Source organism: Microcaecilia unicolor, chromosome 10 (genome assembly GCF_901765095.1).
Source record: "Microcaecilia unicolor chromosome 10, aMicUni1.1, whole genome shotgun sequence".
Lineage (NCBI taxonomy): Eukaryota > Metazoa > Chordata > Amphibia > Gymnophiona > Siphonopidae > Microcaecilia > Microcaecilia unicolor.
This window is the reverse complement of record NC_044040.1, coordinates 60,567,213-60,589,574: the sequence shown is the minus strand read 5'-3', so window position 1 is coordinate 60,589,574 and position 22,362 is coordinate 60,567,213. Positions and strand designations below refer to the sequence as shown.

Here is a 22,362-nt window from a genome sequence, read left to right as displayed (position 1 = left end):
ACATTTCTGGGCAGACTGAGAAACTCCTTTCCATGTGCAGCACTACATATAGTCATTTTGCACATGGAGGGGACACCAGCTGAGGATGTTTTTTGATGCAGGGCCACTTCCACATTTGGACTTTTGTCATTGGTTATTTTCTATTGGTGGACACAACTATTTCATTATGTCTATCTCACTCTGCACTATGTCTTCATTTTGGACATTTTGAAGGTACATTTTCAAAATCCGATAGACGTTTCTTTCAGCCATCCATTATGATGTCACTTTTTGGGGATGTTTTCTGATAGAGCTTTTGGGGGGGATTTAGATGTCATATTGAAAATGCCCCTCTATATGTCTATGTACAATGGGGCTCCATGTGTCTTTATAACATACTAGCACAAATCCTACAGAAATCATGCCTACATTGAAGATTCTGACATTTCTCCTTTTTAAGAGCAAGTGTAAATCTATACATGTAGAATGCCCTCCACTTATTCTCTGCCCTGAGCACATCTTTTGGACAAATACATTCATGCTTGCAACATGTGCAATTTTAGGAGTGATTTAATTTTATAAGAGCCCATTTGTGCAAGTAAATCAGCATTTTAAATGCAAAACTATTTCATATACTGTAATTATCCCCCATTTATTTTCTATTATGAGACCTGAATTGATTACCATTAATTACTTGTGAAAAAATTACTCCAACATGCTTATTTAATTTCAAATCTTTTATATCACAAGAAAGCCACTCCTGTCTATCCCCTTCAATAGGGCTCATTTAAAACAGCCTCTTCACTTTCATATACAGCCAAAACTGTAAAACCAACAGAGTACTATTTCATCATTGCTCTATCAACAGAAGTTTTTATACTGCAATAAAACTATTGCCAGCAACTCCAACATTTAAATGGATGTAGGTATGATCAAACTAATCTTGTGAGGAAAATAATAAACAGAATTTTCCTTGTCCAGCATCCTTTTTTAAATCAGTTAGAAACCATATGGTGTTCTCTATAACAATTCTTGCTCGCCAATGCACTCACCAGCTAATAGTTACATAAAAATATCAGAGTACTTTTCCATCAGAACACCCTTTAGTCCATAGACAGCAGAAACAGATGGGCCACTAGGCTGAAATTTTCTCCTACTAGTTTTTGAATGTTGTCATTTCTAACATCAGATTTGTGTCCATGTATTCCTTTGCTTAGGTATTGTCCTGTTTGTCAAATATAGACAGCAGGGAAAAGTGCTGCCAGCTAGTAGGGATTCATCAAATTTCAAGTTTATTTTTCATTTAATATATCACACCATAGATATATACCATCTGTGCAGTGTACAATCTAGTAATTATGAAGACGAAAGAGGAAAGTGAACTACAATAACAATAGGCTAGAGAAGTGGGTAAGGAGGGGGAGAGGAGCAGGATAGCTAGTAAAGAGTGAGGGAAAGAAGAAGGGGGTCAAGTGTGACCTACTTATCCTGGGAAGATGGTAAAGGTGCAAAACTGAGGGAATGGAGGGCATTAGAGGAAAAAGCTTGGGAAGGACAAACCAAAGTGAGAAGACCATTTAGGGGGAGGGAAGTGTATTAGGAAGGAACAATTTCTTTAGAGAGCAGGGAGGGAGAGGTGAGAAGGGGGTAATATCTTCAGCAGGGAAGGTAAATGGTAAAGTGTGTCTGGAAGGAGGAAATGAGGAAGGTGAAGAGTATCCAAAGAGAGGGAGAAGTTGAAGGGGAAATAGCATAATGCAAAGAGGGACAGAATAATTACAGTGTCAGAGCTAGAGTTTCTGGCACTCCCTTGCACACTAAAAATTGGTGCCCACCTTGGGGCTGCCCACCAGCAATTTATCTCAACTGCTGTACAGTACAGGAAACAACTACAGTTCAAGTCTCATATTTTCCAATCTTGCAAGACCCACTGTGTACCTTAAAGCTAAAGAGCTGAGATATGTGTGCAAACAGGGCTGGCACAAGAGGTAGCAGTGTGGTGCTCATGGCAGGTGTTGGCATTCCCAACCATCAATGATCCCCTATTGTGCTTATTGCTCTTCAGGGGCGTAGCCACAGGTGGGCCTGGGTGGGCCCAGGCCCACCCAGTTTTGGTTCAGGCCCACCCAGCAGTGGAGGCAGCGGAGCGGAGGGAGCAGGCTGAGCTCTGATCCCGCATCTGCCTCCCTCTCTCTCACGGCAGCGCTTCCCAAACGCTGCCCACCGCCGCCACGATCGCAGGATTTACCTCCCTCCGTCTCAGCACTCAGCAGCAGCAGTAGCGAATCATACACGCTGCCTCCTTCTAACCCGGAAGCGGCAGAGGAGACGCTTCCGGGTTAGAAGGAGGCAGCGTGTATGATTCGCTGCTGCTGAGTGCTGAGACGGAGGGAGGTAGATCCTGCGATCGTGGCAGCGGTGGGCAGCGTTTGGGAAGCGCTGCCGTGAGAGTGAGGGAGGCAGATGCGGGAACGGAGCTCAGCCTGCACTGTAAATTTTTTTGGGGGGGAGAAGAGGGCTCCGGGCGGGCAGGTGGAATCGCAAGACATGGATGGGAGCGGGAGGGGCGAGAGGAGAATCGCTGATGGCTGGAGGGAGGGGACAGGGGAGAAAAGAGAATTGCTGGGTATGGTATAGATGAATAGAGGGGGGCAGGGGCAAGAACAGAATTGCTGGGTATGGCTGGATAGGGGCAGGGCAGAGAGGAGAATTGCTGGGTATGGATGAATGGAGGGGGCAGGGGAGGGAAGAGAATTGCTGGGGATGGATGGATAGAGGGGGGCAGGGGAGAGAAAAGAATTGCTAGGTATCGATGGCTGGAGGGGAGAGGAGAGTTGCTGGACATGGGTGTATGAAGGGGAGGGCAGGGGAGAGGAGGGTTGCTGGACATGGATGGAGGGAAGGACAGGGGAGAGGAGGGTTGCTGGACATGGATGGAAGAGAAGGAAGGGAGAGAGAAGAAATGCTGGACATGGATGGAGGGAATGGAAGAGTGAGGAAGGAGATGAGATGAGAGAAAAGGAAGAGAGGAGAAAAACTGCACATGGATGAAGAAAATAGGCAGAAGCTGGATCCACTGGACAGTCAAGTCTGCGGAGGACCCAGCTTTTACTTATGGATATAGAGCAAGAAATGAAGACGAAAGGAGGAAAGTAAGAAATAAATGGAAGGAAGCCCTGGAAACGGAGTAAGAGGACAGATAGCAGCAGAATCGGATACTGGGCCAGCATGATCAGAAAAACAGTCACCAGACAACAAAGGTAGAAAAAAAAATCATTTTATTTTCATTATAGTGTTTGGAATATATCCACTTTGAGAATCAGGTGCTCAACAGTAAAAGTTTATAATTTATTTACTTATTTATGGCATTTTATCCCACATTAAACATGAATTAAATTGGGAACCTGGGATCATTTAATTTTTTTTTTTCCTGGAGAGAGTAATGCATTGCCCCCCCCCCCCCCCAGGCTCTCTCCCCGGCTATAGCCAGCTCTGCAATTTTGAGGGGAGGTGCACAGGTGAATGGGGGGGGGGGGGGGGTGCAGAGGTGGACCGGGGAGAGAACCTGTTGTTAAACATTTACCAGCACACCACTGTCTAGTGCCCACCCATCCAACCTGTTGGCCCACTCAAAAATTGACTTCTGGCTACGCCACTGTTGCACTTACCAAGCAAGCTGAAAGCATCAGGGAAACACGGCTACCATCTTGGAAACCAACCTTTCCTCCCATCTAATGTTATTACTGTTTTGATTTTATGCGAGACTGGCTTAATTTGCTCCCTGGTTTTGGTTGGTTGTAAGAGCCACATGTGTGAATTACTAAGTATGTGTCAGCATCCATAAATAATGCTAAAGATTAGGAGTAACTTTGAGTTGGGGGGGTGCTAGCCTTCTGCATGCAAGCACATGACTGGCATTATGAGAGTTTAATATGTTAAACATAAAAGCATCTCTCTCTCTAGAAAATAATACTTAGTAAAGAAAAACAATTTAAAAAGTACTGTGAATTGTGTACACTTTTAGTGCCTGATAATTCATCTTTAGTACAAGAATATAAATAAAACTATAAATTCATAATGAACAAAAAGAAACAGAGTTCAGGAGATGAACATGACAGACACAAATTAATGATGCGGATCTAACTTAATGACATTCCATTTACATTTTAGTACAAAAGCAGGGGAAATTATTATAAAGAAGAAAACATGTTTTCTTCAAACGACATGGTAATAAGCAATGAATGCAAGAAAACACTCAGTTTAGCTTTGATCTACTGTACATTTGCTTCTGATCATAAGTAAAGCAATGAATTGGAACAATCAAGCCAGGGGAAAAGAATTAGGAATGCTGTTTCCATTAATAATTGCATTAGTAATCCACTGTAGTTGGTAAAATAAAACTGAATCCTAGGTCATTTCTCCTATTCTCCACTTAGTGTATGACTGTTGGCAAGTTTACTCACTTTCCTCTATTCAACTTTATATCACATTTCTTTTTAAATCAGAAAGTACTGCAACCATTAGATGTTGCTCTGGGACACATTATGTATTTCCTGTCTGACCAGCAGGCAATTTTTTATTTTTGTTACATTTGTACCCCGCGCTTCCCCACTCATGGCAGGCTCAATGCAGCTTACATGGGGCAATGGAGGGTTAAGTGACGTGCCCAGAGTCACAAGGAGCTGCCTGTGCCTGAAGTGGGAATCGAACTCAGTTCCTCAGGACCAGAGTCCACCACCCTAACCACTAGGCCACTCCTCCACGTCAAGGACATGCACAAATACTTCTTTCCAGATGCCTCCATTGTCCTTCCCGTCAGGAATGGGGCCCCTTCTTGACGCTATATTAAACAGTTTCATATTAGCATCTAGACAAGTAAATAGCAATACTTGTATATGTAAATGTGTAAATAATGATTTTAGAAAGCTGTTATTTTCATGTGTACTGCATATCCGTGGAATGCAGAGATTTCAAGAGGGTGTGGTTTAGATGTAGGCATAAAATAGATGTGAATTTGCTGCTCAAACTTGCAATGGGAGGCGTTCTTTTATCCCTTGTCTTCAGTTATAAAATTTCTGTTCCTACTTGTTGATGTCCTTCTACCTATTTTACAAAAGCCTCTATATCCAGCACAACCTTTGTAAAACATAGGGGGAATGGAGCACTCCCAACCTGGATTTCTTAATTCCCATCTAAATGGGCCACATAGAAAACCAGGCATGAATTCTACAACAGGGGAGATGAGGATTTACTCCCAGGGCCCAAGACATTAGAATAAATGAATCTACGGAGACACTATGGACACATTTTGATGTTTACAAATTAAAAGAAACTTTCTTTAAAGCAAAACAATGCAACTGTAACAGTGGGTTGAAGCTTCAAATAATCTTTTATCCTTAGCTGGACAATTTCCTTGGATGCCCTCCTTCTGTTTCTTTGACTTTATGTTCTCTTTGGATTGGTGCTTGGACCCTGGCATACCCATTCACCACTATTGCACCTGTTTCTCTAAAAATGTCTCTCTTTCTCCTTTCCTCCTCTGGAATCCAGGACAAAACACCAGGTGGGCAGATCTCTCCTTTTTATTGTTTCCTTCAATATGGCTGGGTACCTTTGAATAGGTACTTGACATACTTTGCTTGCTACTTCTATAAAGATCTTCATTCACTCATGGAACTTGGATCAAGGTCCTATCCCTACATTAAGACAGACCCAGAGTGAGAGGGTTTACTCCCTCAGTCAGGAATACTTTCAACTCCTCTGTTGGATTCCTCAAAAAGGACTTAGTTGCAGTGCCATACTGAGAAGCAAAACCACTGTAGAACTCTGGTTACACAGGGGACAAAAAGTAGACTTTCATTGTCCCTAAACAACTTGAGAATGATGGAAGAATGTCATTCTCCTTCTTTCAACTCTAAGCCATCTAAAGAAAACTGGAATCAGGACAGTAGTGGCAGTAGTTAAGCAGTATTATTTTGTGGGGGTTACAGTGGCTAAGAGTACGGATGTACAGGAGTGGGACCACTTCTTGAGGGAGTACAATGAAATATCCCCATGGCAGGGAGAGGAGTTCACAAATATAGCGTTCTAGTTGCATTCAGATGCTGCGGGGTGGGGTGAAGGTTGTTGGGCTTTTGTTTGTTTTCTTAGAGTTCATGGTGTACGGCAGTATGACCAGAGGAATAGCTCCAGTGTGGAATCACTCAGAATATCACATTTTTGGAGCTCTTCCCTTTGGTGGTAGCCTGTGTGTTGTGGCCAGATCAGCTGCAAAATAAGGTGATATTTTGATGTGACAATATGGCAGACATGGAGGTAATCAATCGACATTCTGCAGGTGCCACTGGTGTCTGCCTTAACGAGGAAATTTGTTTTGTGTTTTCTGCATTTTAATGTCATGCTGAGAGCCAAGCATGTACTAAGCTCACTAAACAGATTGCTGATGCTTTTTTCCCATTTTAAGTGGCTGACCTTCTAAAAATTATCTCCAAGGGCAGAGCAGTTTGGAGCAGAGCTGCCATCGTACTTATGGAACATCAGAATCTGGAGATCTGGATGTTGTTGCAAAGATTTATTGCATTGTCAATATAGGTTGGCTACATCAAAGGTTATCGGAGAGTAGCAGAGTGTGTGCAAGTGTGGAAGTCAGGGATAGTATCACAGGCTTAATGGCGGGATATATAGCCAGTGCTTAGAGACTGGGTTTTCCCCATGATATGGTATTGAGGTTTTCCTTTTTCTCAAAAGCTATGGTTGACCCATGGTGGGTTTCCTATTTAAGAGGTTATTTAGGAGATGGCTAGGGACAGTTGGGAACAGAGAGGACCCCAGACTGATGATGTGTCATGATATCTTGGCGAGGCTGTGGGATTGTGAATCATGCTTATGAATTACTCATTTACAGTGGGCTTTTTTTTTCCTTGGTGCATTTAGAATAGTTAAGGTCACTTACCCCAATCCTAAAAAAACAATACAGCAAAGAAGAACAACCATAAACAAATTACAGACCGATGACGTCCTTCCACTCCTAGTCAAAAGTCATGGAAGGAATAGTCACCAAACAAACAATGGAATACCTATCTCTGCACTCTATACTCCATCCATCCCAGTCAGGTTCAAACCACACCACAGCACAGAATCTGTTCTTCTATCACTGGTCAACAACATCAAAGTCGAGACAAGCAAAGGAAAGAAAGTTCTAGATACTCCAATTCGATATGTCAAGCACTTTAGACATAGTTGACCATACTATACTCCTCTACCTACTGGACTACATCAGCCTTGGAGGCCCCATACTCAGATGGTTCACTGGTTCCTAAAACCCAGATCGTACCAAGTCAAATCACCACTTAACATCTCACCAGTCTGGACCCCAGGCTGTGGTGTACCACAAGGTTCTTCACTACCATCAACATTATTCAAAATGATGATGGCAACACCGGGCAGCAAACAAGAACAGTTAGTGCTGAAATCACACATCTACGCAGACAACATTACAATACACATACCATTCTCAGACGACCTAACCTACATCACAGACAGGATCCGTACTGGCCTAGACACAATGGAGACCTGGTTTTCCACCCTCAGATTAAAGCTAAAACAAGAGAAAAACAAATTCCTGACCATAGCAAGCTCCTTCCGCCCTATCCTGTACCATACTTTTACGATTGACCAAACAATTTGCCACTAGAAAGCCATCTTAAAGTTCTAGGAGTCAACCTAGACCAAAACCTGACACTCGAAGAACCAAATAACCTCAGTTGCAAAGAAAGCCTTCAGAATGCTGTGGAAGCTGAGAAGAATCAGAACCTCTTCCCGATCGCACCTTTCATCTCCTAGTTCAAACTCTGATATTATCCCAATTGGACTTTTGCACTGGTTTATACACAGGCTGCAAGATCTGAGACTGAAAATCCTACAAACCACCCAAAATATAGCTGCCCGCTTGTCCTTCAGGTCCTCCCTGCTACCACAGAGCCTCTTTCCTATTGCAAAAACTCCATTGGCTCCCCATAAAGGTCCAAAATAAGCTGCAAGATCCTAACACTTGTCTTCATGATCCATTGACCTTCCACTCAAAAATGCCCTGACGGACACTCAAAACTACCTTCTACTCCATTTCCTAAACTGGAAAGAAGCAATATACAAATCTCTTTATGAAACAAGGTCTCCTACTTCGCAACCTTATATTTCACAAAATGCTACAATCATACCTCTTCACAAATATTTTCACCAACACAGGATAAGCCTCCGGAGCACACAACCTGACCATGGTTCCTTGCCCCGCATCAACTGAATCAATAATGTAATAATTTCCCTTTATGCCAGACCCAGAATCTTGCTCTCCATAATAACTGACCCGAATTGCAAGATAGATAGATATGTATTTTTTTTAAGGCTGTAGATATTTGTGGTTTGACATTTGGCCTATGCTAACTTGTGATAAGTTGCTGGTCAGCAACCAAGAGAAGACGCCTATGACTAAGGACACCTGCAGTATCCTGATAAACTGTCACGGTTGTGCCATGTTTCGTGCTCTGCTCTCCTTCCTCTCGCCACCTGATGGCCAGACCTGGTGGCTGCAATGGGCTGTCTGGGTATTGTCACCCGTTCCAGATTTCAGCCCAGTCAGGTCCGGATCTTCCAGGCTGCCAGACTTGCTGCTTTGGTTGAACCTACACAGCACCCGTAGTTGCCTGGTGATTGCTACAGCTGAGCCTCAGCTGCTGCTGGGCTTATTAGCCATTTTGAAACCTTTCTGCTTTGCATCGCCTTAGGCCCTGGTTTGTTGGTGCTTGTTGCACTTCAGCTTTTGTGGGGGTTCTTGCCTGAAATTCTTGTCTGTTTTCAGTTAGTCTGTGTGTAGTTAGATTAGGTTGTGGTTTGTTTTCTAGTCTTGTCTCTGGATTATAGTTTTGTGTTTAGTCCTTGTCTGCTTGTGTCTTAATGGCTGCTCTGCAGCTTTCAGTTCTGTGTCTTGTTAATCAGTGTTTTGTTCCCTGTTTTAGTGACTGCTTGCAGCTTTCAGTCCTGTCCTTTAGCTTTTCCTTTCCCTGCCTTGCTGCCCCTGTATTTTCCTTTCCCCCTCTGACCCTCAGTCCCTGTTCTGCCTAGTTGGGATCCTGTTCGTGCCCTGTCCTATAAGTCCTGCCAGCTGCCTGCAGCCAGGGGCTCAACTCCTGGTGAAAGGTGGCCATGTGCAGGTGAAGCCTAACTGTTTGTCAGAGTTCTGCCCTGTCTCTGGTGTAGGGTGGTTTTGCCTGCCGCTCCTCGGCAGTGGCCCAAGGGCTCACAAACCTAGTGCCTGTTTTGGAAAATGTGACATAAACAATCAAAGGAGAAGTGGGGTTGGGTAAAATTGTAGGTCCAGCAAGAGGGTGTGGACACTATTGTGGTGACTTTAACCATTATGTAATAAAAACGTATGCTTATGTACATGACAGGCCCTAACTGACTATGCAATGAAGGAATAAATGAAAGGAGCTGGAAGATGGTAGAAAGTGCTAGAACAGGATTCACCATAAAAGGAAACAGAATGTTCTGGAAAGATGCATATTCATTAGGTAGGAAGGGTAATTAAGATACAAAGAAAGAAAGGTATATAAGAGGAAAAAGAAATTGAGGATGGCGAGCTTCAATGTGTCTACACTAGCAGGTAGACATATTGACTGCTCCCAGGGAAAACTCTCTTCATTATTTGCTACATATTATACGCTATTGGGCTTTTATTTGTTAATATTTAAATAATTACTTATTGGCTTCTTGACAATTTGAATAAACATTTATTAAGTCTAATACTTATTGGTAGCCAGAGCTTTTCTTGCCTGGGTTCTGCATGGTGGGGGGAAGATTTCTCGAGGGTCCACCCTCCAGGAGACCTCCAGAAGGCTACTCCTGTCTCTGAGGCAAAGACAGGAGTACAACTCATTGCTGTAGTAGTTTCCTTGTTACTCTGAAACCCTGATGATTATAGTTCTCTATTTGATTCATTATCCTCATAAGTCCTTAGTTACGCTATAACCTGTTGATTGCAGTTCCTTCTTACAATGTAAACCATATTAGGTCCTATTATACTGTATCCACATAGAACCAAACTCGATTTGGATAATGTGGGATACAAGAAATATCTACATATAGAAAATAATCTCTCAAACATACTGTCTATGCCTAGTTCTTAGGTTGGGAAGATTAGATCACATCGGACAGTGTTTCTGTAGTGCCTGCTCAGGTTATCATGTGTACTTGCCAACAAATTTATCGCATTAGAAAATCTTACTGGCCTATACAGGCTAAATAAGAATGATATTTTCAAACTATTATGTGTAATTGCCAGCTTACAAAAACAAACAGCATATAATTAATGTACATGAATATGAAACTGAAAACATAATATACATCAGATTGGCAAAACTTGCTTCCTGAGGGGCTCATTTTTGAAACAGAAAAACATTTTTTTTTTCACAAAATTGTCCCAAATCGCTATTTTTGGAATGCATTTTAAAGACTTTTTCTATGCAATTTGTCTAAATCTCAGGCAGCATTTTGGAGGCATGTTTTGGGTGAGACTAGGGCAGGTTTATGATTTGGACATTGTTCTGTGATAATGGAACATTGTAAAAACATCCAGGGCAAAAAATAGGACTTTTTGGGCTAATCTGTTTCAATAACGACTAAGTGCCAAAAAGATGCCCAAACTGACCAGAAGACCACTGGAGGGATACAGGCAAGACCTTCCCCTTAATTCCCAGTGTCACTGACCCCTTCCCACCCCTCTAAGATGTGAAAGTGACTATATACCAGGCTCTATGATGGCTGCAGATATAATGGCCATTCCACTTAGAGCAGCAAGTCTCGGGAGTGGCCTAGTGGTTGGTGCAGTGAACTGTAGAGAAGGGGACCCAGGCCCATATCCCACTGTAACTGGTACACTTGTGGTGGAAGTGCGAGTGCCCCAAATCCACAAACTATCTACTGAACCCACATATAGGTGACACCTGCAGGCATAAATGCTATTGTAGTGTGTATAGTTGGTAGAGTGTTTTGTTTTTTTTTCAATTCCTGGAGGGCTCACCATACAATATAAGGGGCTAATGATAGAATGTGCTTATTTTCAAAGCACTTAGACTTACAAAGTTACATATTAACCTATGGAATGTTGTAAGTCTAAGTGCTTTGAAAATGAGCCCCTGTCCTGCTTATAATCGAACGAGAAAACGCCCAAGTTCCGACCTAAATCGGGAGATGGACGTTTATCTCACAAAAACGAATAACGCGGTATAATCGAAAGCCGAACTTGGATGTTTTCAACTGCACTCCATCGCGGAAGCGTACAAAGTTGACGGGGGCGTGTCGGAGGCGTGGTGAAGGCGGGACTGGGGCATGGTTATCACCCGAACAGAGATGGGCGCCTTTCGCCAATAATGGAAAAAAAGTATGCTTTTGTAGCTAGAATTTAGGGTACTTTTCCTGGACCCTGTTTTTTCACGAATAAGGCCCCAAAAAGTGCCCTAAATGACCAGATTACCACCAGAGGGAATCGGGGATAACCTCCCCTGACTCCCCCAGTGGTCACTAACCCCCTCCCACCACAAAAAATGAGGTTTCACAACTTTTATTTCACCCCTCAAATGTCATAGCCACCTCCCTGGCAGCAGTATGCAGGTCCCTGGAGCAGTTGTTAGGGGTACAGTGACTTCAGGAAGGTGGACCCAGGCCCATCCTCCCCCCCCTACCTGTTACAATTGTGCTGCTTAATGCTTAGTCGCCCAACCCCCCCAAACCCACTGTACCCACATGTAGGTGCCCCCCTTCACCCCTTAGGTCTATAGTAATGGTGTAGACTTGTGGGCAGTGGGTTTGAGGGGGATTTGGGGGGGCTCAACACACAAGGGAAGGGTAACACCAAGGGAAGGGGTGCTATGCACCTGGGAGCTCTTTTACCTTTTTTTTTTGTTGTTTGTAAAAGTGCCACCCTAGGGTGCCCAGTTGGTGTCCTGGCATGTGAGGGGGACCAGTGCACTACGAATCCTGGCCCCTCCCACGAACAAATGCCTTGGATTATTCGTTTTTGAGCTGGGCGCTTTCATTTTCCATTATCACTGAAAAACAAAAACGCCCAGCTCACAAATTGTCGAATAAAACATGGACGTCTATTTTTTGCGAAATACGGTTCGGTCCGTCCCTTCACGGGACCCGTTCTCGGAGACAAACGCCCATGGGAGATAGGACGTTTCTGTTCGATTATGCCCCTCTATGTGTACTTGGGTCCTTTATATGAAGTTCAGTGCAGCGTCCCCTACATTGCCCCACTGTTCTGCTGGGGTGTCTGTGTGACCAGTCTAGTAAGATTGTTGGCCCCCAGACATCCCAGTGGCTTGTTTTTGTACACTTTTCCTTTGGACCATTTTTGTGTGAAAGTGGCCCTTAAAGAAAGATGCACCGAGCACAAAAAACATCTAAAATACGGCAATTTAACATCTTATGATATTCTCTAACTGCTCAATCTCCTGTGAATTAACAATTTGTCCTTTATTATATCAGATGTATCTTGCAATGTTTTACCTCATCCTTTAAAGAGGAAATCTGAAAGTTCACTCAGTTCCATCCAAATCTTAGGATAAAGCATCAATCTTACTCATAACAGATGAAACTTCTTTAATAGATATTACCGTTGAGTACAACTTCTGGAGAGCAACCTAAATGCTCTCATGTTCACTGCAGCTACTGAATACTTCCCAATGTTCTCACGCAAACCGTCCAACTTCACTGCAAGTTCGCCTCTGATTGGAGCCTCCACACAAGTGACCTTCACATGGGGAAATCCCACTGCTACAGCTGAGTCCATCAATCGTAGCAGCAGGTTGCAAACCAGGAGAATGTAACATCCAGTCCCAAAGCCAAGGGTTCTCCTTCACCCTGGGCTATAGCCAGGAAAACCCTTCCGGTTTCTCGCACAGGGGTCCTGGACAAAAAGCGCTTGTCTGCTGCAGAGGAGAGGAAGTTCTGGCGGATGAGGGAACCAGCTTTATAATTCCCTTTAGTATAGGCATCGCTAAAAAGGAAGCACGCAGGTAAAACACTCACAGTGCGGCCAGGCTTCACACCACCATCTGCCGGAAAGGTCTTGCTTCCTTTTAGGTTGTACATGTTGACTAAAGGCGGGTTAGTTCACATTAATGGCCTTTCGATATGTTTTTTTCCTTTTGATCTCCTCATTATTTCTGTATACAAGTAGTAATTGTGTATATTATAGTTCAGATCATATAAATAAAACAAATACAATAAAATAGGGCAATTTTTCAAACCAAAAAGAAAGACTTTTTCTGGTTCAAAAAATGAACCATGGTTGGCACTGGACTTATTGATTGTGAACGTCATATCGAAAATGTCCCTCTACATGTCTCAGTTGCTCCTTTAAACAGGACCCAGATTATCCATTTGAACAAATTGCTTCACCACTTCCCAAACCATAGGTTGAGACTCCAATGGGATCAAAACATTTGCATCTGGGTAAAGAATCAGGGGCCCTGTTTACTAAGCAGCGCTAAGGGTGTGTTAGTGTTTTAGTGCGTGCTAAGCACTAAGTCGCCCATATGAGCATCGGGGTTAACTCTAGGATTTAGTGTGCTAACAACACTAGCATGGCTTAGTAAACAGAGCCACAGGACAGGAACAAGAATGCAACACTGTAAGCTTACTCAGGGGACACTATTACTAGCCCTGTGGCAAGCTCAACAGAAGGCAAGGGATTACAGCAGTGTTGCGGCTGATACTGGATGAGGGCCAGAAAAAGTGCAGGGACTGCAAGATGGGCTGGGGAGTCATCTGCTCAGGTCTCTCCATTTAAATAGGATCACCACCACATAAAGTTTGGTAAGCAATGAGTTAGTCATTCCTGTTATACAATTTTTATCCACATATAAGCGTGACTAAAAGAAAATGGTAACCAAGACAGGCAATAAATTTCAATTATTTCTATTAGCCATACATACAACATTTTTTCAAATCACAAGGCAAAGACATTATAGAAATATTTCAAGTTGAGTCTGTGTAATTGTGATGGGGTTGGAACTGCCATTAACTTTTCAGAATTTAATGAAATAATGGTGATAATGATCTACTGTAGTATAACAGGAAAGAGTATGCATAGAAAACATTATGCTAACTTTCTTTTCCAGAAAAAGAACTTTCTAAGGTCCATATCTAAAAACGAACGAAGACTAGCAAATCTAGTGTAACCTCTTTCTGAAAATCAAAAGTGCACTGTAAGCAAAGGAGAAAATTCTCCTTGCATAACACCAAATCCAGTTTATTAGACATAATTGTTCACTACATTACCTCTTAGAGGGCATTTAATCAGTTCCACGCAAGGAAACATTAAAGAAGTCATGAACATCATTCCACATATAAGCCATACTCATTTTTTTACTGAAGAGCAGAAAAGCTAACCCTCAAATCCCTCTTTGATTATTGTAACAGTTTTAATAACTGGAGAACTTAACTGAAATAGATGAAAATCAGAATTCTAGGTATGAATTTCTAGTAGAAATGCTATAACACAAGAGTCAACATGCACCTAGGCCAACGATTACTCTCTCAAGTGATTTTGCATGGATTTGCTTAAATGTATTCACATGAGGGTAACTTTAAAGAGACTTCAGCATGTAGCACAGCACTATACTTGATCAAGTAGACTGCGGGAGTATATACATGTAATATACACATTTTCCGGGAGTATACACATGTAGAAAGTAGGCATACAAAACACGCAGGGCCCTGTTTACTAAGCTGTGCTTTAGGCGTAGTTTATAGAATCACGCTAAGTGCATGTCTTTTTGGCGCAAATTTTTAAGGCACCATTTATAGAATTTGGCCTTAAGTACATAAGTAATGCCACAATGAGAAAAGACCAAGAGTCCATCGAGCCCAGCATCCTGTCCACAACAGCAGCCAATCCAGACCAAGGGCACCTGGCAAGCTTCCCAAACGTACAAACATTCTATACATGTTATTCCTGGAATTGTGGATTTTTCCAAGTCCATTTAGTAGCGGTTTATGGATTTGTTCTTTAGGAAACCGTCTAACCCCTTTTAAACTCTGCTAAGCTAACCGCCTTCACCACGTTCTCCGGCAACGAATTCCAGAGTTTAATTATGCGTTGGGTGAAGAAACATTTTCTCTGATTTGTTTAATTTATTACACTGTAGTTCATCGCATGCCCCCTAGTCCTAGTATTTTTGGAAAGCGTGAACAGACGCTTCACATCCACCTGTTCCACTCCACTCATTATTTTATATATCTCTATCATGTCTCCCCTCAGCCGTCTCTTCTCCAAGCTGAAAAGCCCTAGCCTCCTTAGTCTTTCTTCATAGGAAAGTCATCTCATCCCCGCTATCATTTTAGTCGCCCTTCGCTGCACTTTTCCAATTCTACTATAACTTTCTTGAGATGCGGCGACCAGAATTGAACACAATACTCAAGGTGCGGTCGCACCCATGGAGCGATATAACGGCATTATAACATCCTCACACACCTGTTTTCCATACCTTTCCTAATAATACCCAACATTCTATTCGCTTTCCTAGCCGCAGCAGCACACTGAGCAGAGGTTTCAGTATATTATCGACGACGACACCCAGATCCCTTCTTGGTCTGTAACTCCTAACGTGGAACCTTGCATAACGTAGCTATAATTCGGGTTCTTTTTCCCACATGCATCACCTTGCACTTGCTCACATTAAACCGTCATCTGCCATTTAGCCGCTCAGTCTCCCAGTCTCGTAAGGTATTACCTCGCTAGTTACTCCCATCTCTAAATCATTTATAAATATATTAAAAAGCAGTGGTCCTAGCACAGACCCCTGAGGAACCCCTCTAACTACACTTCTCCATTGTGAATACTGCCCATTTAACCCCACTCTCTGTTTCCTATCCTTCAACCAGTTTTTAATCCACAATAGGACATTTCCTCCTATCCCATGACCCTCCAATTTCCTCTGCTTAACTGCTTTTACTACATCCTCTAGCAATGAACCCGAGAGCTTAAATATGCACTCACTGAAAAAATATGTACTGCTATTTGTTGTAAAAATATGACTATGTAACTTTCTGGCATGTTGCCTAGTCTTTGTACTTTTTAAAAGCATAAACAACTGATTTTCATTTACATGCAAATATCACCCCCTCCTCCCCTAGCCATCTCTTCTCCAAGCTGTAGAGCCTTAACCTCTTTAGCCTTTCCTTACATAAGAAGAGTTCCATCCCTTAATCATTTTGGTTGCCCTTGTACCTTTTCTAATTCTGCTACATCTATTTTGAGATGCTGCAATCAGAATTGAACACCATATTCAAGGTGAGGTCATACCATGGAGCGATACAGAGGCATTATGATATCTTTGTTTTATTTTTTTTTATCCTTTCCTACCACTGCCACACACTGAGCATAAGATTTCAACATAATGTCCACAATGACACCTAGATATTTTTCTTGGATTATGACTCCTAATGTAGAATCTAGTAGCTAATTTGGGGTTATTTTCAATCTGCATGAAGTTTCCACTCTAAAAGTAAAACAGGAGAGTAAATAGAAAAGATCAATTCCTAGCAAGAAGAAGAAGAAAACCAGTTTTTTTGACAAATTAATTTCAAAAATGCAAATTCATTCAGGCTTAATTGGGTTAGAGCCACATTTTAGAAAACACATACAAGTCGGAATAGGGACAGAATTACTAACAGAGCTTGTTCTAAAATACACTGAGGAATGGCTGTTTATGCACTTGCTATGTGTGGTGGCAACATCCATTTTATGACCATAAGAAGGGGGGTGGGGTAGGTATTTAAGATGGGGTAAAAGTTGGCCTTTTATCACCTTAATGTACCACGGGACTCACTAACCTGCAGTATCTCAGAACTGCAGGACACCGACAACTGTGGTAAATGAAGAACGCAACGTGATGAGTTTTGCAAGCTGCATTCTTTGTGCCTCCAGGAAGAATTTGGACAAACCTGGACCTCCTACCCCCAAAGGGCTTTCCCCCCCAAGTAGCCCCCCAAATGGCTCCGGCCCCAAGTAAATCCAGCTCCTTACAAACTCATTCCCCTGTATATCCTCCAGGCCTACCTGAAGAGTTCCCTGATGTCACTTTCCAGTGCCTGGTTTAAAATTGTGGCCATGACCCCTAATGGTAGTCTAATGGTACCAACATTAGGAATCAAGCCGCAGTATAAGGGCCTTTTGCTAGAGGGGCCTACAGGAAGGTGAGGGGTTCATAGAGTAGGATAGTTTACTCAGGACAGGGAGAAAACTGCACTGGGAGAGGACAGACAAGGGTCTACTAAGGCCCTTTTAGGTGCTTCCCAGGAGCAAAAGGCTACGTTTTGCACACCAAAACTCCCAGGATAAAAAGAATACCATCACCTTATAGTACAGCTTGACCCCTTGCAGTAGTATCATAAGACTACTTACTAGGGGTTGCCAACACTATCTGGAACCCGGAGCTGGGAAGGGCAGGATCAACTAGGGATATCACTCCTGCTGGACCCCACTAGATCTCAGGGATATTTGAAAGTAAGCACGGAGGACCAATAGGAGGGCATCTGCAGATTGGGGGATCCTTCTGGAGAGGAACTCAGATAGGGGTGGCCTTCAAGGGGGAGGGAGGAAATATTGGGGAACAGTTCAGTGTGATTTAGCCAGCCCTTTTAAGAGGCTCGATGCTTCCAGGATGGAAAAACAGCACCAGCTTCTTGCTGGTGGTATTTTTCCTGAAGAAATGTGGCTTGTGGTGTTCAAGTTGCATTACTATTATTTCCATACTAACAAGCTGTTTTACTAGATTTATCCGCTGCTTTTAACTTGGTTGATCACTCTATTCTTCTTCAGGGACTATCAGATCTTAACATCACTGGCACTGTGGTTTGAGTCTTATCTTTCTGACCGATTCTATCAGGTTTGATGGTGGGACTCTATTTCCATTTCCACTTCTCACTTTCTCCCTTGTGGTGTACCTCAGGGTTCTATTTTGCGGCCCATTCTCTTTAATATCTATCTTGCTCCATTTGCACTTCTCATTCAAACATTAGAGTTAAATTTCTTCTACACTGATGATATCCAGCAGCTCTCCATCACTGATTTAAATTCTACTTTTGTTTCTGATCTCTCTACTAAATTGGATGCTATTGCTGATTGGCTAGCAAGCATCCAATTTAAGATTAATCTAACAAAAACTACTGTTATACTTACAACCTTCGGGCTGCTTCTATCATTTGTGACAACTCCTTGTAGTCTTGTCACAGTTGTGCATACTATGATAACATCAAGACTAGATTACTGTAATGCACTCTACACTGGTCTGATTACAAAGGATTTGCTTCACCTCCAATTGATTCAGAATGTTGCAGCAAGATTAATAGAAGGTTGTAAGCAATGTGACCACATCAAACCATTTTTTCAAAAACGTCACTGGCTACCAGTACAATACAAAACTAAATTTAAAACTGTATACCTGATCTTCAAGGCCCTTAAAGGCAATGGCCCGGAGTACTGAAGAACAAGCTCTCCCTCTATACTCCTCCAAGATCACTAAGATCCTCCCAAAGAGTATCCCTAACCACACCCTCTCCAAAGGACATCATGTGATTTGATACCCACTAGCAAGCCTTCTCCATGATAATTCTGCTAGCAGGCAGGGGAATGTTTAGGGCTCACTCCTGATTGGCTTGTCAGGGCTGAGCCGATGTCTGATGCAGCAGACGTCAGAAGCCTGATCTACTTAAGCCTACCTTTCCCTACAACTCTTGCTTTAGCATTTGATTGCTTTGTTTGCTCTGCTGAAGCCAGCCTGTGCTTGGGCGCTTGTGTTCACGTTGGAGTTTAGCCTTTCTCCTCGGTGCTTGTTGATTCTGTGTTTGTGTGTGCTGGGTACTCCCAGCAGGAGCTTGCCTCACTCCCCTACAGTTGGTCTGCTTTCTGCTGCTCTAACGTTGTGCTGTCTGTGGTAAGCTTGTCTCTTATATTGTTCCAGTTTGTTTGTTTAGTTTTCTCTCTCTCTCTCTGTGTTCCCTTTGTTGTGCTGAGCTGTTGCTCTGCTCCCTGTGGTTCTACCTCCGTTTGGCAGTCCTCCTGTCCTTGTATATTGCTCCTGATTGTTGGTTTTAGTTCTCTTTGTTTGCTGAATCTGTCTCCTGTTTCTGGTGAGCACTGCTCCTTTTCTGGTCTGTGTGTGTCAAGGCAGCTTCCTCTGTTTGCTTACTGTTCCGTTTTCCCTTGTGTGTTGTGGGGCCAGCTTTGTGTATTCTTATAGGTAGTTTTTCTTTTCCTTTGTGAGCTGTATGGTACAGCCTAGTGTGTTCCTTGTAGGGCTTCCTGTATCTTTGTGTGCTGTAAGGTGCAGCCTAGTTCCCTTGAGTGCTGTGGGGCACAGCCTAGTGTATTCCTATAAGTGGTTTCCCTTTTTTCCCTTGAGTGCCTAGTGGCATACCTTAGAGTATTCCTTTGAGTGGCTTCCCCTTTCCCTGAGTGCTGAATGGTTCAGCCTAGAGTGTATTCCTATACTTGGTTCACTTTTTCCCTTGAGTGCTATATAGTACAGCCTAGAGTGTTCCCTTCTGGGGCTTCCTGTATTCTTGATCACCCTGTGACACAGCCTTGTGTATACCTTTAGAGGTTCTGTCCCTCACCCTTTTCCTTGTGTCTCTACCCTGCACTGTGTGCGTGGCTTGTGCTCAGTCCCTTGGGGACCTTTCGTTGTTCTTTCTCCCCTCCCAGAGTGTGACAGGGTTCTCGGTCAGCTGTGAGGCCCGTTTGCTGGACTCTGAGCGAGTGGGTTCCCGATCAGCCGTGACGCCCGCCTGAATGCTCTATTTCCCATTTTCTGGTGGTGCCTGCTAGCTGTTGTTAGTGTGCGGGGCTTAGTGGCTAGGGTGGTGCACAGGGCCTGTACGGTCTACCCTAGGCCTTGACCAAAGTCCTATACTAGGCCTCGGCCTGGGCTCAAGGGTTCACGTCCAGAATAACACTCCACAGTAGTCCCCACACTCTAGAAAGGTTTCAGCTAACACAAGAGTCTCTCTATTTCTGGAAGCAGGTGAAAGCTTGGATTTTCACCCAGGTCTTTAATGGAAGAAGTAACTAACTTACTAGTCACACACACAACAGGAGTGACATTAGCTATACATATTGTAACAGGACTTGTTTATCCATGCCTACCCTAGCTAAGATAATATTCAAGCAACTTTCTGAACTCGTATGCAACTTTCTTTAAATTAGTCCCTTTATTTTCTAACTCCTGTTACTCTATCTTATCTATCTCTATATGTTCCAACTTTGCCTACACCATGCGTTATCTATTAAAATGTTTTATTGCATATTGTGTTGACATTGTAACATAGCATACTATGCCATACCTTGTATTGTTATTTGAATATTTTTATTGCTTTAATTGTCTATTGCCTATGTTTTGACTTATTCTTGAGTGAATTCCTTCAAAAAGGCGGTAAATAAATCCTAATAAATAAATAAGGGGTCCTTTTTACTAAGCTGTGGAAAAAAGGGAATGTTTTTCCCACACACCAGGGCCCTTTTTAATGCAGCGGGTAAAATGGCCATGCGGTAACATAACACTTACCATGTGGTCATGCGGCAGGGAGCACTTACCACCACCCATTGAAGTAGCAGTAAGAGTTCCCATGGTAACCTGGCTGTAACCGGGCAGTCCGTGACGATGCCCGATTACCTCTGAGTTAGTGCCATGCTATTAAAAAATTTATTTTGGCACGCAAAAATGGCACACACTGGAGCCGGAACCACCACTGGCAGCCACATTGGGCCAGTGGTAGTTCCAGGATAGCATGCGGTAAGCCCGTGTTGGGCTTACCACCTCTTTGTAAAATGGCCCCTAAATTACATAAATATATTCCACCAATGACTCATCTACTCTTCCCAGTTTACCTACAATCTATGGAAATCCTATCCCTTTGCAAGATTCTGTCAAGTTTCTGGGATTCATCATTGCTAATACTCTTCGTTATAATGCCCATGTCTCCAACCTTGTGACAAAATACTTTTTCACCTCATGGCAACTAAGTTTCATCTAGCCAATTTTAGACCATACAACCCTAAGACTCTTAGTTCATTCTATAGTCCTCTCTAAGTTGGACTATTGTTAAGTCTAAAAGTAAGAAGTTCCATCTACTTGGCTACATCAGTTGCAATTAGTCTAGAATACCAGTATAAATTCCTTTTGGATAAGAAAACATTTGTTCAAGTTACCCCTTTTCTTTACAGTGAACAGTGGCTACCTATCTCATACCGCATTCTTTTTAAGATTTTCACATTGATTAGCGCACCAAGTTCTCCACAGTTCTTTAGTAGTGTTCTCTTTCCCTACACTCCCACACACACACCTTATGCTCAACCCAACAAAATTTCCTTATCATTCCCTCCGATTTGGTAGACAAATTTGAGTCAAACAGTAGCACCTGCTTCAAAGTAGTTGCTTCATCTCTTTGGAATCAACTTACCCTTGACATTAGACTAGAGCCCTCTCACAAGACTTTTAAATAAAAACTGATTATTTATTATTTTACAAAGGTATTTTCCCCAGATTAAAGAGTTTCATGAATGGCCTGTCTGCACCTTTCCTGCCATCATCCTAATCCAAAGTCTTGCCTCTGCTCCATGTCCTTCTCATCCTTTTGTATCCTGTTTAGTTCCTCTAAGGAAAACCCCTTCCATCACATATGGTTTTACTGATGTAACTTGAGCCTCCTAATGTATCTTTCATTTTTCAACCTCATTCAAATGGCTTTTCTATGTTTTTATAAATTTTATCTTGTAAACCACCTAGAAATGCATTAATGATTGGCGGTATGTAAAATAAAATGAACTATGAACTATAACCAGTGCTTTTTTGGCACCTTTTTTGTGAGGTCCGGCTCACCTGCCCGCTCCCTTCCGTTCGTGCACCAGTGCTCCCTGCGTTGAAATCTTTTGTTTACCCAAAGTCACGGCAAACTGGCAGTGAAAGTAGCAGGCAGGCAGGCTCACCTCCTCATCGCATCCCTTCCCTCTCAGCGTCCCGCCTTCCTCTGATATAATTTCCTTTCCGTGAGGGCGGGACGCTCTGAGAGGGAAGAGAAGCGACGAGGAGGCGAGCCTGCCTGCTGCTTTCACAGCTGGTTCGCTGCGACTTCGGGTAAACAAAATATTTCAATGCAGGAAGCACGGGTGCATGAACGGAAAGTCGGGGAGCTGAGGGCGGGCAGGTGGGGCTGGGCTTTTAACGATCTTGGGGGCAGGTGGAGGCTGGGGCGAGTCAGTGGACATGGAAGGGAGGTGGAGGACAGGGGGCAAAAGAGAATTGCTGGACATGGAGGGAAGGG

The 22,362-nt window shown here is 43.0% G+C and overlaps 1 protein-coding gene and 1 pseudogene across 1 annotated transcript in view; both read right to left on the bottom strand.

The window, feature by feature from the left end:
* DOCK4 (dedicator of cytokinesis 4) overlaps positions 1-22,362 on the bottom strand; it is a 798,954-nt gene that overhangs the window by 578,497 nt on the left and 198,095 nt on the right.
* Positions 2,233-2,333, bottom strand: LOC115479379 (annotated as a pseudogene).